Source organism: Bos indicus x Bos taurus, chromosome 4 (assembly GCF_003369695.1).
Source record: "Bos indicus x Bos taurus breed Angus x Brahman F1 hybrid chromosome 4, Bos_hybrid_MaternalHap_v2.0, whole genome shotgun sequence".
NCBI classification, from domain to species: Eukaryota; Metazoa; Chordata; class Mammalia; order Artiodactyla; family Bovidae; genus Bos; species Bos indicus x Bos taurus.
The window spans coordinates 67,971,882-67,988,001 of record NC_040079.1 but is presented as its reverse complement, the minus strand read 5'-3'; the positions used below and the strand labels follow the sequence as shown (position 1 = coordinate 67,988,001).

General features: G+C 41.0%; 1 protein-coding gene across 3 annotated transcripts in view; it reads right to left on the bottom strand.

Annotated features, from left to right (window-relative positions):
• The window catches only part of MET (MET proto-oncogene, receptor tyrosine kinase), a 114,866-nt gene extending 99,426 nt beyond the window's left edge, over positions 1 to 15,440 (bottom strand). The window contains exon 1 of one of the 3 annotated variants that reach the window (XM_027539596.1): positions 15,200 to 15,440. The gene's annotated coding sequence lies outside the window, so the exon portion shown is untranslated. Of the gene's footprint in view, positions 1 to 15,089; positions 15,171 to 15,199 lie in introns of those variants that run through there. The other 2 variants (XM_027539598.1, XM_027539597.1) reach the window with 2 other exon arrangements.
• Positions 15,441 to 16,120: the final 680 nt, after the last annotated feature.

Below are 16,120 nucleotides of genomic sequence, written 5' to 3'. Positions count from 1 at the left end.
CTTTGGTAAAGGGAGAATGACTCTGCCAGTCACAGATATTGAGGAGCAGGAGGGTGGAGCAAGTTTGGCAGGGCTGTGCGAAGATCAGAAGTTTAGTTTTGTTCATGCTTGAGATACTTCTTAAGCACCCAAAATGAGATACTGAGTTTGCAGTTGGGTATTTGAGCCCTGGAGTTAAGGAGAAAGATCTGGACTAGAGACTTAAATTAGAAAGCTGTCTGCATATTAATGGTATGAAAAACCATGACATGAATGAGACCACCAGGGGAAGGTGTGTAGGGAACGGAGAGAGAACTGTGTGCTCGGGCACACCAGCGCCAACAGGTTGGTGAAAAGGGTGACTACAAAGGAGCAGTTGGATAGACCTCTGGCACCTCCATCTACTCCCATGATACTTGTTCTGCCGTTCCATATCCTATCTCCATTCCCACATTCCCATCATGCCTAACTCCTCCCTTCAGGTATTTTAAATATGTCCACCTGTATCTATCCCCAGGGCAGTATCACTTCTTGCTTGTATTTATTACTTGATCTTCCATCTCCCTTCTTATCCCTGATCATCCATTCCCCAATGTAGCAGAGATTTCTTTCTAAAAAGATGGTCTGATTATATCATTTTTTATGTTTAAAAACAGACCAACTCCTTAGCACAGCTTAAAAGCCATGCATAATGTGGCTTCTGCCTAATTCTCCCACCTTGACACTTGCCATCACCTCCCTAGAAATCCAGGCTCCAGCCATCCTGTCTTTGCATGAATTGTTGAAGCTAGCCATGTGTTCTCCTACTCTGGGTTTCAGCATGTAGATCTCTCTTATGGAACACCTCTGCCCTCACGTTCAACTGGTTAACTCTTACCGTCTCTTCAAGTCTCATCTTAGGAAACACTTCTTCTAGGATGCTTTCACCAATGCCCCTCTTGCCCTGTAGGATGGGATTAGGAACTCTCCCAAGTGCTAATACATCAAACCTGCCTTTCCCTTATCTAGATTTTATAATGCTGTATTGTAATTTACTTATTCTTAACTCCCGCCAGGCTACAAGCTCCATCTTTAGCCCTTGGCATAGTGCCATTAGGGCTTCCCAAGTAGCACCAGTGGTAAAGAGCCTGCCTGCCAATGCATGAGACTTTAGAGACACAGGTTCTATCCCTGGGTTGGGAAGATCCCCTGGAGGAGGGCATAGCAACCCACTCCAGTATTCTTGCCAGGAAAATCCCCATGGACAGAGGAGCCTGGTGGGCTACAGTTCATAGTGTCGCAAAGAGCTTGACATAACTGAAAGCACAGCAGATAGAGTCATTCATGGCACTTGATAAGAATTTGTTGAAGAATAGATAATGGAATAAATTAATAAATGAAAGAATGACCCTGAACAAAAACCCTGGCAATATGGACAGGACAGAAAAAAAGGACTAAATTAGAAATTTATGTGACAGTGATTCAACATGGATTTTGACCATAAAGGAGATGAGAAGTCAAAGATGACTATACAATGTCTATCTTGTACGTAATAATCAAAGGTAAGGAAAATAGGCAGAGAAGAGTTTTGGGGCAAAAATAATACTTCAGTTAATAACTGAGGTATCTGTTTGTCATTCAAGTGGCAGTGTCTTTAAGGTGGTTAACAACATAGGCATAGTGGTCAGAAGAAAAGAGGGAGTCAGAAATGACCCATGAGAGTACTTGAGGTCATGGAGGTAAGTGATATCACCTATGGACATGTTCAGCAAGAGAAAGGAGGGATTCAGATGAAACCCTGAAGAGGACCAGAATCTAAACTTTATATCTAAAGGCAAAAAAAAAAAAAGGTTTAAGTGGCATTTCAGAAGCTTGAAGAGAAATTTCAAGAAAGGAAAAGCAAGGTGTACAGTATCAGATCTCATAGAAGGGTCAAATGGTATAAAAGAACTGTCTGTCAGATTTGGCAATGAGGTTTCCAGTGTTTAGAGGATACTTTCTTGAGTGCAGGGAACAAACCGCTTGAATTGAATGAGTTAAAAAATGAATGGCAGTAGAAAAAAATGAGATGGTAAAGTGTCTGCCTATAATGCGGGAGACCTGGGTTCAACCCCTGGGTCAGGAAGATCTCCTGGAGAAGGAAATGGTAACCCACTCCAGTATTCTTGCCTGGAGAATCCCATGGACCAAGAAGCCTGGTAGGCTACAGGCCATGGGGTCCCAAAGAGTTGGACACAACTGAGCGACTTCACTTTCACTTTCACTTAGAGATTTTCAGAAATTCTTTAAAGAATAAGGCAGAAATAGGAGTGAATACTTAAGGTAACTGTATATTACGGATCTTATCAGGTGTGTGACGTATGTGTATTCTTTCTTCCTAGAAGAAGCAAGTTGAGTAAGGGCTGAGTGAAAAATGGTGATAGAGGCTTTAAAGATGAGAGGGGTTGGTAGGGATGGTGGGACAGATGGAGCAAGGTGCTTAAAGACGTGGGGAAGAACGAGACCAAGACCATAAGTTGAAAAGACCATTTCATCATCTCACACAGAAGCAAGGAGGTAATAATGGGTGACATGCAAATCATTTAGGATTCTATTTACTCTTTAAGTTATAAGTGAAGATACTATACTGAAAAGGGGAGCCAAAGAGATTCAAGAACTTGAGGGAATAATGGAAGCTTGTAGCCACTAGTGAAAGTTACTCAGTCGTGTCCAATTCTTTGTGACCCCATGAACTACACAGTTCATGGAATTAACTGTTCCCTTATCCAGGGGATCTTCCCAACCCAGGGATCAAACCCAGACCTCCTGCATTGCATGCGGATTCTTTACCAGATGAGCCACCAAGGAAGCCCAATCACTGTGGTGGCAAGAGGTAAAAATGAGACTACAGACAAGTAAACAGATATGCTGGTAAGAGAAGCAGGTGCTATAGACCGGTCAAAATGAGCAATGACCAAAGCAAAAATAAAAGTTCTCAAGGTAACATTTATCCTAATGCACAATGCTCATTTTTACTGAGTATCTAAACAGGCAGCAAGGCAGATTTGAGAATTAAATGCTCCCATAATCATAATCTTTGAAGTGAATTCCTTGTCATGTTTATATAATCCATCAGATCTATGAACCTTTATTAAGAGGAAATGCCAGAATTGGACTGTTTTTATTTCAAAACCATTATTATTGAAATCTATAAGGAATAACATCAGGGAAAAGAAAAACATATTGAAATAGATACTCTGTTCTCTTCTCAATAAAACCAACAGTCTAAAGATGTTAAAGAAATGAATTAGATATAATGATTATTTAACTCTGAAAATTAAAACCCATTTAGGAATTGTGAGGGAGCCTTGATACTAAACACCAATCTTATTATTCATTCAGAATCCTTAATAACATTTGAAAAGCAATTAATCAAGTTATGACATAGATTCTAGGACTGTCACCTTTCATTGTCATTAGTGAAACTGTCCAGGGTTATATCTGCACTTTTCTAGTGATTTAAAGAACAGGTTTTTTTTGGTAAGCTATTTGAAAACCAGAAGAATGTTTAAAATCATTGAACCTTAACTTACAGATTTCAATGAACAATCCAAATTGATAGTGAGACTGAAATAAATTTAGAAGTATCTTAATTCTGATATGACAGAAAGTGAAAGTGATAATCTTTCAGTTGTGTCCAACTCTTTGTGACCCCATGAACTATACAGTCCATGGAATTCTCTAGGCCAGAATACTGGAGTGGGTAGCCTTTCCTTTCTCCAGGGGATCTTCCCAGCCCAGGAATCAAACCCATGTCTTCCGCATTCCAGGAGGATTCTTTACCAGCTGAGCCACAAGGGAAGCCCAAGAATACTGGAGTGGGTAGCCTATCCCTTCTCCAGCACATCTTCCCAACCCAGGAATCCAACCAGGGTCTCCTGCACTGCAGGCAGATTCTTCACCAACTGAACTATGAGTGAACTTTAAAAAGTCCAAAAAGCACCTTCATATCTGTTAGAACATTTCCTTCTGTCAACAACTTTTGCTTTGGCTGCTTCTTTATATATAAATAAAGTGACAGAACTTAAAATATTTATTGTATACTTTTATAATCAATTAAAAAACTAGCTAGGGTGATATTTTAGGTCCAGAGTTTCATATAGGCCCTAAATGATTCCCTGCCTGCTGTCTATCTTAACTAGATAGTAGTCAGGTCACAGGCTCACTTTGGACAGTGTTGGAGGGATTCTGCCTGAATGTGAAGCCAGAATCAAAAGAAACCCCACTCCAGTACTCTTGCCTGGAAAATCCCACGGACAGAGGAGCCTGGTAGGCTGCAGTCCATGGAGTCGCTAAGAGTTGGACACGACTGAGCGACTTCACTTTCACTTTCCACTTTCATACATTGGAGAAGGAAATGGCAACCCACTCCAGTGTTCTTGCCTGGAGAATCCCAGGGACGGGGGAGCCTGGTGGGCTGCCGTCTACAGGGTCGCACAGAGTCGGACACGACTGAGGCGACTTAGCAGCAGCAAGACTCCCAGAGGAGCATAAAGACGGGAAGTGAAGGCAGCTCTTGAGAGAAGCTTTCCTCAACTCTTAGACAACGAAGTTTAGAACATGAGAAGTACAATTCTTACACATACTCCAGCATGAATTCTGTGCAATTGAAACCCAAAGAAATGGTCTCAAAATAATATTTGCAAGAAAAGTTAATATATGTCCACTGCAGATGATATCCCAAATCTAAAAGTAACTATGGATATAGTTTTAAGGGCTATAACTCTTGATTCTAACAGTCATAGATGAATTACAATATCTTGATACACTTCCCTCATAGCTCAGTGGGTAAAGAATCTGCCTGCAATGCAGGAGACCTGGGTTTGATTCCTGGGTTGGAAGGTCCCCTAGAGAATGAAACAGCAACCCACTCCAATATTCTTGCCTGGAGAATTCTGTGGACAGAGAAGCCTGGCAGGCTACAGTACATGGGGCTGCAAGAGTTCGACACAACTTAGTGACTAAACCACCAACCACCACAGTTTTAAGGGCCATAACTTTTGCTTCTAACAGTAATGGATGCATTACAATACCCTGATATGCTAGAAAATTTTAGTCATGAAAATGGTGTAAAACATTTGTAAGTTTGGTTTTTCTTTTAATACTCTTTAATTTGTTCTGAGAACTCAGAATTTCATTACAGTGTTCTTGAGTAGCTAAAAGTGCACAGCACATGCCTCTGACATGCAGAATCAAAGTTCTTTCTTTTTCTGCTACATATTCCTGTTATTCTTACTGGTCGCTAAGAGTAGGATAGACTAAGAGCCTTGATTTAGAAATGGCTAGATGATAGTCTATCGTTTCTCCCAGAATCAAAGCACATGTGACAGAGTTGGAGGGTTTTGACCTTGCTTATCATACGCCTACCATTTTCCTGTGAGCTTCCCTTGATTCCAAATACTGTTTTGACCAACTTTTTTTCTATTCAGAAGGTCGCAGCCTGACTCCTATTGGGACACTCCATGACTTGCAATGCACCCAAATCCATGACCCTTAAGCGTATCCACCCACCTCTCCCTTCCTTTAACCTTGTTGACCCAAAGCCCTGGCAAAACTTGCAGGTCTTCTCTTTCATTATCTATTTCCTATACTTGCAGCATGAGAGTTATTGCAAAAATGTCTTAAATTGAATCACATTTTCCAAATGTACAAATACAGAAGCATTTGACTGCTCATTTATCAGGCTGTGAGACCTTTAGAGTTTAAAAAATCCCCTAAATGAGAATGTGTACAAACATATGAATATATAATTATTACTGATGGTTTGGTCAACCACTGAAATAGAAATTAAGAATGTCAAAACCATACAAATAAGTTACTCCTTATACACTGTTATCTACAAACAAATTTCAAAACAAGTTTAATGATAATATATGTAGTCAGCAAACTTTTAGATTCACCTAAAAAAGCCTCTAATTCAAGACCATAATAGCACAGATTTCCTTTTTGTCCCCACCAAAATATATTAAAAAAAAAAAACAATAGATCAAATTCTGGCACCCCAATGTCATATAGAAACAACACACTTTTGACCAGGAAAGCTTTTCTGGGAACAAAATGTGATGAGTTGTTAGAAATTCACAACATGGTATCAAGAAGAATGTCAATGACCATGATTCAGTTCTATGCCTTTGTCCAAATACCACTTTTTTTCTTTTGGAGAGAAATTACTCTCTCCATAGCCTTCAATACTCTAATCATGTGCATTTCAATTGCACTTAAAGCTACATGCTTATTCCAAGTCTATATGGGAAGTCTAGTTACCAGAAAATACACACTCATAAACAGGAAATCTAACTACAGTAAGAAGGTATTTTCCCCCCACACAATAGAGTTCAAAGATGTGACACCTATACAATTTGGAGCAAAACTAAACACCACTATTATTGTGGAGTACCCCTCTCCCCTCTTATATTATGGCAACTTATGATTATAGCATTATGTTTTCCAAGCCTGTTTGAACTTGCTGCTCTTGCTTACAGATACAAATAACCTGCCCTTTTCTGTGCAAAGCTTTCAATCAGTAAGCATGTCAAGGTGGATAGAAGGATGGCAGGAACAGTAAAAGGGGGAAAAATCAATTTTTAGAAAGCATATGTTAACAACTGAATATTTAATCAAATTAGCCTAGAAATTCCTTCCTATTTTCAGCACTCTTTGTAAGGCTGTTTCTTCATGGTACAGAATGAATTTCAATAAGTGTCATATGTTTAGTTATATGGTTTATTTTTAAAATTTGTTGAATCAGGTCACTGACTCAGAATAGATCTCATTCCAAGATATGACAGATGGATATTGATACTGAATAAAAAGATTGACATTAGCTGGAAGGTTCTGGGCAGAAGTCATTCACTTAACATTTAACAAAATATTTACTGAGCACCTACTGTGTGCCAGGATAAAATGATAAACATTTGGACTCTATATTACAATAAAAAGGAGTTGTTCCAAAACAATTTCCTTGGGGTTAGTAAGGATTACAATGGAATACCAATAGTAAGCAAGGTCTTTAAAAGCACTTACATTTTCCACATTGCATCAGAAAAATGCATTAGTACTCATTCAAACATCCATTTTGTCATGGTTGCAGGATTTTAGATCTAACTCAGATTTTTGAAGATACTGTTTACTGACCCTTAACAAAAACCAACTTCCTATTTTTCTGGAACAAAAGGGGGCTTACATTATTTCAAAGATTTCTTAGACATCAAAGAGCTTAGAGAGACATACAGTTTATGGGTAATGATTTAGGATTTAGTGAATCAAAAACACAAGGATTAGATTTCCTTTAAAAGACCCCTAGGTTTAAATTTTAAGAGCCAAAATGCTGGTTTAAACATATTTTACTCCTGAGAAAAGCCAAAATTTATTTTTAAAGATATTCTGAGTTATCTTATGGAGCTAAAACTTGGCTAGATTTTACTTTCCCACATGATTAGGGCTCAAAGGAGACAACCTACCTTCTGCTAAACAAATTTACTCCACCTCTCTCTGCTTTGTAAAGACACATTATTTCAAATCTCTAGCTCTGAATGCTCTTGATATTCTCAAGAAAATATTAAAAACCAGAAAAATCCCATAATCTTATTGAACAATTGAAGTACATTTGAATTTCTCCAAGTCAATTCTTTCTTTTACATACCACTTTAAAACTGGACCCAAGATTCTAGGTGCTAGATTCAGATTTCCAACTACCAAGGAACAAGAGATCATTTCAAAACAGGAAAAGGCCACTGATCTTAATATGTACACAGCTTCATGATATATTATTATATTTGCATTTAAAATAGTAGGAAGAAATACAGTACATAATCTTCCGTTCTAACACAATAGCCTTCCGGAAGGCCGCTAGCCTGGGTATTTCACTGAGTTTTTAGGATTAAAGGAAACAAGTCAGTGCACAACCTATGAGCTTTTATTCCTTTGGAAAAAATAGGTTTGCAAAAATAGGAGGGCTTTTAAAAGGCTCTCGAAACCAGCACAGTGCACGTTTTGAATTTCAGTAGTAGAGGAATAACAACTGGTGAAGTTAGACAGATCATAAAAAACAGAACAAAGAAAGCACCAATATTCCAAACAGAGTTTATTCTGAATGAGAACTTGGAAATAAAATGTGAAATATACATATAAAGTTATAATGAATTTAGATTTCAAAAAAAAATGCTGTAATTTAAGAATGAAATAACTGTACTACTCTTTAGTTCAGAATATACAGTTTGATAGAAAGTACGTGGGTTGATGAGTTTAGGAAAATAAGTATGTGCCAATATAGATGATGAATTAGGGAATATCTCTTCTTAAAATTGCTAAGCCAATTTTCCAGTGAGGTAAAAAGCCTGAGACCTCTAAAGATAAAGTACTTTACCGAGCTGTCTGGGGTTCTTTGGCCACGCATGCTGCTGACGGAGAAGGCAATGGCACCCCACTCCAGTACTCTTGCCTGGAGAGTCCCATGGACGGAGGAGCCTGGTAGGCTGCAGTCCATGGGATCGCTGAGAGTCAGACACGACTGAGTGACTTCACTTTCACTTTTCACTTTCATGCATTGGAGAAGGAAATGGCAACCCACTCCAGTGTTCTTGCCTGGAGAATCCCAGGGACGGGGGAGCCTGGTAGGCTGCCGTCTATGGGGTTGCACAGAGTTGGACACGACTGAAGCAACTTAGCAGCAGCAGCAATAGCTGCTGAATTAAACAGTATCTGAAGCTAATGCCAAGTGGGACCACTTGGCATGCAGAGTTGTGGCCAAGAACACAAGTGAGACTACCAGGAATTAAATCTGGCCTGCAAACACTTTGGCTCTCTAGGCTGCACAATTTTAAAGATATTGAGTCAACATTTTTAAACTGAGAGATTTCTAGGTTTAAAAATTCTGAAAGACACCACATGGTCCCATGCCACTCACTGAGCCTCACAGCAACTCTGATGATGCCAAGCAGTGGCTGCCCCCTCTTCAGTTCAGTTGCTCAGTTGTGTCTGACGGAGACCTCATAGACTGCAGCACGCCAGGCCTCCCTGTCTGTTACCAACTCCCAGAGTTTACTCAAACTCATGTCCATTGAGTTGGTGATGCTATCCAACTATCTCATCCTCTGTTGTCCCCTTCTCCTCCTGCCCTCAATCCTTCCCAGCATCAGGGCCTTTTAAATCAGTCAGTTCTTCACATCAGGTGGCCAAAATATTGGAGTTTCAGCTTCAGCATCAGTCCTTCCATTGAATATTCGGGGCTGATTTCCTTTAGGATGGACTGGTTGGATCTCCTTGCAGTCCAAGGGACTCTCAAGAGTCTTCTCCAACACCACAGTTCAAAAGCATCAATTCTTTGGTGCTCAGCTTTCTTTATGTTCCAACTCTCACATCCATACATGACTACTGGAAAAACCATAGCTTTGACTAGACGGACCTCTGTTGGCAAAGTAATGACTGTTTTTTAGTATGCTGTCTAGGTTGGTCGTAACTTTTCTTCCAAGGAGCAAGTGTATTTCAATTTCATGGCTGCAGTCACCATCTGCGGTGATTTTGGAGCCCCCCAAAATCGTCTCTCACTGTTTCCACTGTTTCTCCACCTATCTGCCATGAAGTGATAGGAATACATGCCATGATCTTAGTTTTCTGAATGTTGAGTTTTAAACTTTTTCACTCTCCTCTTTCACTTTCATCAAGAGGTTCTTTAGTTCTTCTTTGCTTTCTGCCATAAGGGTGGTGTCATCTGCATTTCTGAGGTTATTGATATTTCTCCCGGCAATCTTGATTCCAGGTTGTGCTTCTTCCAGTCCAACATTTCTCATGATGTACTCTGCATATAAGTTAAATAAGCAGGGTGACAATATACAGCCTTGACATACTCCTTTCCTGATTTGGAATCAGTCTGTTGTTCCATGTCCAGTTCTAACTGTTGCTTCTTGACCTGCATACAGATTTCTCAGGAGGCAGGACAGGTGGTCTGAAGAATTTCCCATCTCTTGAAGAATTTTCCACAGTTTGATGTGATCCACATAGTCAAAAGCTTTGGCGTAGTCAATAAAGGAGAAGGTAATGGCAACCCACTCCAGTGTTCTTGCCTGGAAAATCCCAGGAACCAGGGAGCCTGGTGGGCTGCTGTCTATGGAGTCACACAGAGTCGGACACAACTGAAGCGACTTAACAGCAGCAGCAGATGTTTTTCTGGAACTCTCTTGCTTTTTCTATGATGCAACGGATGTTGGCAATTTGATCCTTGGTTCCTCTGCCTCTTCTAAATCCAGCTTGAACATCTGGAAGTTCATGGTTCACATACTGTTGAAGCCTAGCTTGAAGAATTTTGAGCATTGCTTTGCTAGGGCTTTTTCTGAGCAAATTGTTGTTCCCTAGTAAAAGGGTTGGAGAAGGCAATGGCACCCCACTCCAGTACTCATGCCTGGAAAATCCCACGGACGGAGGAGCCTGGTAGGCTGCAGTCCATGGGGTTGCTAAGAGTCAGACACGACTGAAGCAACTTAGCAGTAAAAGGGTTAGTTTTATTCATTTAGGTTACCTGTTTACAAATCTTTATACAGGATATAGACAAAACATAAGTGGGGAAGAAGAAAAGAAGAAGAAAATTCAATATACTGATTTAACACTGGAAAGGGAAAAGGAAGGACAGAGAAGGCAAGAAAAGAAGTACATTGCAGACAGAAGTTGTAAACCATCAGCAACTGCCTCCTTTGCTGCGTCCAGATTTATACTATGAAAGGGATCTGTGACAAAGGCTGTTGAGTATTACTCTAATCAAATTCTATTAGGCCAGGCTCACAGTGTAGAAAATAAGAAGGGAAATTGTCTGAATGGAGCAATATCACTGATCAAGAATGAGGTGTGGGAATAAATGTAAGAAAAGATCATGGTTCTCTTCTTTCATAGTCCTCAAACCAAGGGATGTGGGTCTCTCCTTCAACCTCACCCTTGAGACTGTAAGGAAGTATGGCAGGCACTGTCCCAGTACTTCCCATAAATGACCATGGAGTCCATGTACAGCTGTGCATTGCACAATTTCAGAGAGAAAAAAAATGAGAATGACATTCTCAAGGAATGCAAAGGAGAGGTCCTGCTCCAGATATCCACATGCCTCATTCTTTCATTTCCTTTAGGTTCTAGCTCAAAGGTCACCTCTGAATTAAGGCTTTCTCTGACCCACTACTGAATTTTTCAGTCACCAGTCCATTCCCTCCTATCTTACTACTCTCTCTATGCTTCCTTATAGCTCTCATCATCACCTCACATACATTTTATTTCTGTATTTTATTTAGTTTGCCTTCTTCAATATAAAACAGGGCAACATTAAGTCAGAGACTTTTGTCTGTTTTATTCTTTGCTGCATTCATTGCCAGAGTCTAGAATTATGCCTGGTAGGTGCATAACAATTTATTCTGAATGCCTAAACCCTCAAACACATTCTTAAGAGTATAAGAAACTGGCTTTCACTAGAACCTGTGATTCTTTGACCATATTTCATAATTGCTCAGGTCAAATTTCATAATTCTTTGTTATATTAGAAAAAATACTTTTCAAATCCTATAGACCATTATATAATCTACATGGCTCATAAATTTTATATAATTTCTAATTACCTTATAGTTACAGAATTTCTTATAGAAATATAAAACAACAGGAGTAACCTGTATACACATACTTGCACAAATTTATACAATCACAAAGAAATATGTATACCTGAGTATGTGATTGGCTAGTTCACTGTTGTTTTTTTATTTTACTATGCTCACACCTCCTGTTACAAATGCCACACGTGTGATTTTTCTCTCAATTACATTTTACAGCTTATAAAAACACATTCTTCATTTTGTCCCTTGAAAAACAAAGTGGTCAGATTTTACTGGATGTTTTTATTGAAACAAATCCCAGGGGGAATATACTAAACTGTTAAACACAGCTGAAGAGATATCTGAGAATGGGGTTTCTGATAGAAGTGTAGATTACAAAATTACTCACAGCTCTAATCTGATAATAGAAGAATGCCCCACACATATGAATGGAGATCTTTCTTGGTATGCTTTACTACAAAAAGAACAAGAAAGGAAAAAGAATTGGAAAAAAAGATGAGAAAAACTCCTGAGACTAGAAATGTTATAGTCATCATTTATCACTAACTGAAGAATCCCAACATACACCTCAGTGGAAAATGGTTCAAATAGTAAACCTTCCTTGATGACCGGGCAGAGGCTGTGGGGTGCCATGAAAATAGCATGTGAGCTAGGCTCACGCACAGCTGCCTTGTCGATAATATGAGGAGGTTAAGATACTGGTATCAACCGTGCCTATTTTTTAATGGTGTTGTAATATCAGAAAGATATGCTCAGAAGCAGCTTCAAAATTTTAAGTTCCAATCTTGTGATTTAAAAAAAAAAATTATCTTAATAGCAAGTAGGTTGATCTCTTTGCTATTAAATAATAGAATTTTTTTCCTAAGGTTGTCATTCGGTTATGAGATCCCCCTAACAATTATGGACCTTGATTCCATTTTGCATGTGATTGATTTTTCTGAATATTTAATTCTTCAAGGGCAGATATTTCATTTCTTCCTTTTTAAAAGTGTTCCTCTAGTACCAAACACATATGATGTTTAAGTTACAGTTCTTAGCTATTTTTTGCTAAGGCAAATGTGGGCCTGGCAGCAACTCTGTTAAGAACAGGGAATCAAAGTGATCCTGAATTGACATTAGTCAGTATATTCATCATTTATTACTAACAAGTGACTATTTTACACTGAGGAAAGCCCATGGAGAAACTCTGCCTGGAGGGCTAAGTGTCAAAGACACCAGTTTCAACACACACCAGTGAGGTAAAGATTAATTCCCTAGCACTTGAGTCTGCATATTTTCTCCCTTTAAGGTGGCACAATTAGGAAATTCAGTTTTCCATGAACAAACATTAGCAGCTCAAGAGAAATACGGGGGGATGACAGGGAAAGGAAAGCATAGATGATTCTGGTGAACCTAATGACAGTAAAGAAGAAACCATGAAATCACGATATGGAGGCACAGACGACTTGAAAGCAGCTCTAACCAAACCAAAGGGGACAGATGAGGAGGAAGGTGGCAGAGAGATGGGAGGTGCTCTCAATTTGCAGGGAACTGTCATCATGAATGTGTCACCAAGGGTATCGGTGCAGTCAGAGAAAGGTGTGTCTCCTGAGAGAATGGTAGCCCTTTTGATTATTCACCTTGTTGTGAGGTGACCACATTTGAGAAAAAGTTTCTTCAGGCTATTACAGAGATGTGCAAAAGGAAAATTAGACTAATGTTATTTTGGACTATTTTTTTTTTTTTTTTACCAACAGTTAAGGAAATTGATTTTTGATATGCATTTTTTAGTCTAATCCTCCTTTAAACAAATTTTAAAGAATTTCAAGATTATAGTAGGTTGTAGTCTTAACATGAATTTATAAGGGGTTTTCTCCTGCTTACAAAAGTATCATTTTTCTTCTACCGTAGGTTTAAAAGTTATGAAAATACTACTTATGAACTTTCATACTGACTGGCTGTGGTTTAATCTAATACATCTTTATCATTCAGAAAACCCTCATCCACTAATTCTGAAGGGACATAGAGTACATTTAATGTAAACCTCTATTGTGATGTATTAAGAACAAGGCAATCTTTGAAAAAGCAGTAGTCAGCAGATCATCTTCTAAATGTTATAAATTATACCACGTTAAAAATCAAAATATATTTAGGTAGTAATTATAGGCTTATGCACTGTAAAGTCTGAAACAAAGCCTGAATAGAATTTTTAAAACACCAGTAAATTTTACAAGGAATTAGCCACAGTTTTGATACTAAAAAATTTCTTATGAGTGACGTAAATCTTACTTGTATTATTCAGCAGTTCAGAAAGAGTTAACACTGAATACATCACAGACTTGCAGTCTACAACTGGAACCAAAGCCCCTCACTTTTTTTCCATTAGGGAAGATTACATGTTAAAACAAAACCCAATAAGCTTAAACCTAGAAAGAAAAGCTATGTACCTGTAAATAATCCAAGCACCATTTACAGTTTACATAAAAGCACAATTTATATCCTAGAAGCACACAGAAACATGATGTACATCATTTTCAGATCATCCTCATGCAGAAAAAATTCATTAGTCAGCTATAATAGTTTAGCTGTAAAGGAAAATAATGTCTGAATCCATTTGCATGGCAATGTGCATGTGTCTGGTTGATGGAACTGACAGAATAAGTCTCCACCCAACTCTACAAAATGTGAACACTGTTCTTAAAATTCAGGAGAGGGTCCAGATACTCTATATTCTCTCCAACGTCAATTTTTACAATCCTCTCAGATTCATCGACTGTCTTAACTTGGCAATTAAAGGAGCCTGATTATTTTGCCTAAGAGAGTTGACAATATTTCATTCTGCTCAGGGCTCCTTTGAATATAAAACTGTGATAAGGTAAAACACACTGGGCGACTATGCATGCATGAGCTACAGGAACTCTCTCCAACTGCCAAATTAGTAAATGGCTCTTTTAAAACATAAAAGGTATGAAATGTGAAACCATACTTTGGAGTAAATTCTGCATTGGCAATAGTCTGTGACAATACCTTCGTTTCTGGTTTAATTATTGGATCAGCAGCAGTACACCAGACTGACCTCTGGTTATAATCTATTTCACCTAATAAGATAGATGTCCTCCACAGAGCCCCAGCAAAGAAAGTAAGATTGAAAATGATGGATCACAAGACCTGTGTATTTGCCAGAAATTAAAAATTCAGCCCCTCACAGAAACACCTGCCCCTTGGAAGCTGCCCCACGTAATGTGCATAAAGCAAGGCTGGAAACTAGAAAACTGCTTGCTTGCTCCTTTCTGGTCACATCACCCTACGACAGGGTGACTCGATCCCTTTTGTAAAGGCTGAGTCAGATCACAGCCTTGGAACTTGCGGGCAGTAACAGTCACACACCATCTCCTACCCCAGCGCCCCTCTCTCCTGAGTCACACAGGTGGCTGTCAGAAGCAACTCCCTAAAACGAAAAGCCCCATTGTAGTTTCGACCTAGCCTCTGGGGCCACAACCGTTCAGTTTCTGAAGCCCCTGAACTCTCACCCACCTTTCTGATCTTGCCCTCCTGAACACCAGTCAGGTCTCCGGGGGAACAAAGAGCAGATCGGCCAGGGCCAGGGGTGGGGGTGGAAAAGCAGAAGCGGGCTGGAGTTTTACCTTGCGACACCCAGGAACCGGCGGAAGAGAAGTCAAGCGCGCAGGGACCACCCGCGCGCTCCGCGCCTCCCTGCCTCCTCGCAGCAAGTCAGCTGTCGTCCCGCATTTGGCTCCCGCCCTCTGCTGGACACCGCATCTGGTCACAAAGCGCTGGGGGCGCCGCGGGCGGCGAAAGCCTCCGGGTCACCTGCGGCCGGGCCCAGCCGCGCACTAGTCCGCCCTCCGGCTGCGCCCTCCCTCCGCCCCGCTCTCCCTCCGCCCCTTCCCACCCTCGAGCTGCCCGGCCAGTGACTCAGCCGGGCACCGGCGCGCGCGGCCCGGGGCAGCCCGGGCACGTCCAGGAGGAAGCACGGCCAGGAGAACAGACTCGGGCTTTCGCCCGCCCGCCCCTGCACGTGTCAGCCCGTCTCACGCGAGGTCCGTCCACCTCGTCCACAGGTCCCAGGAGCGCAGAGGTGGGGACTGGCAACACCCTGAGGGGGAAATCGGCCCCCGCCCTTCCTGCCGCCCGCGCGCCGCGCCGGGCCCCGCGGGGGGTCGCGTTTCCTCCCGCCCCTCCCCCGCCCACGACAAGGTGAAACTTTCTAGGTGGAGTAGTTTTCTCGCCCTGGCCGCTCGCACTCTCCCCGCCCTCAGCTCGGGCAGTTTGAAGTTAGCACAGCCTGACGATAAGCGGCAGCGAGTCTCCCCCTCCTGGTGCCCGTGTGGCTAGCGGCCCTGAAGCACCGAGAGCACTAGGCGCGCACACGACGCGCACGAGGCGCGCACCCCCGCGCTACCGGCGCGAAAGCTCGAGGCTCTGCTCTAAAGAGCTTTTCCCGCGTTTCATCTCCGTTGGCCGCGGAGCGCTGACCCGGGGACGCGGAGATTTGGGCACCACACAAACAGGGAATTCTTTGTCAGATAAGGAGATAGGAGGGG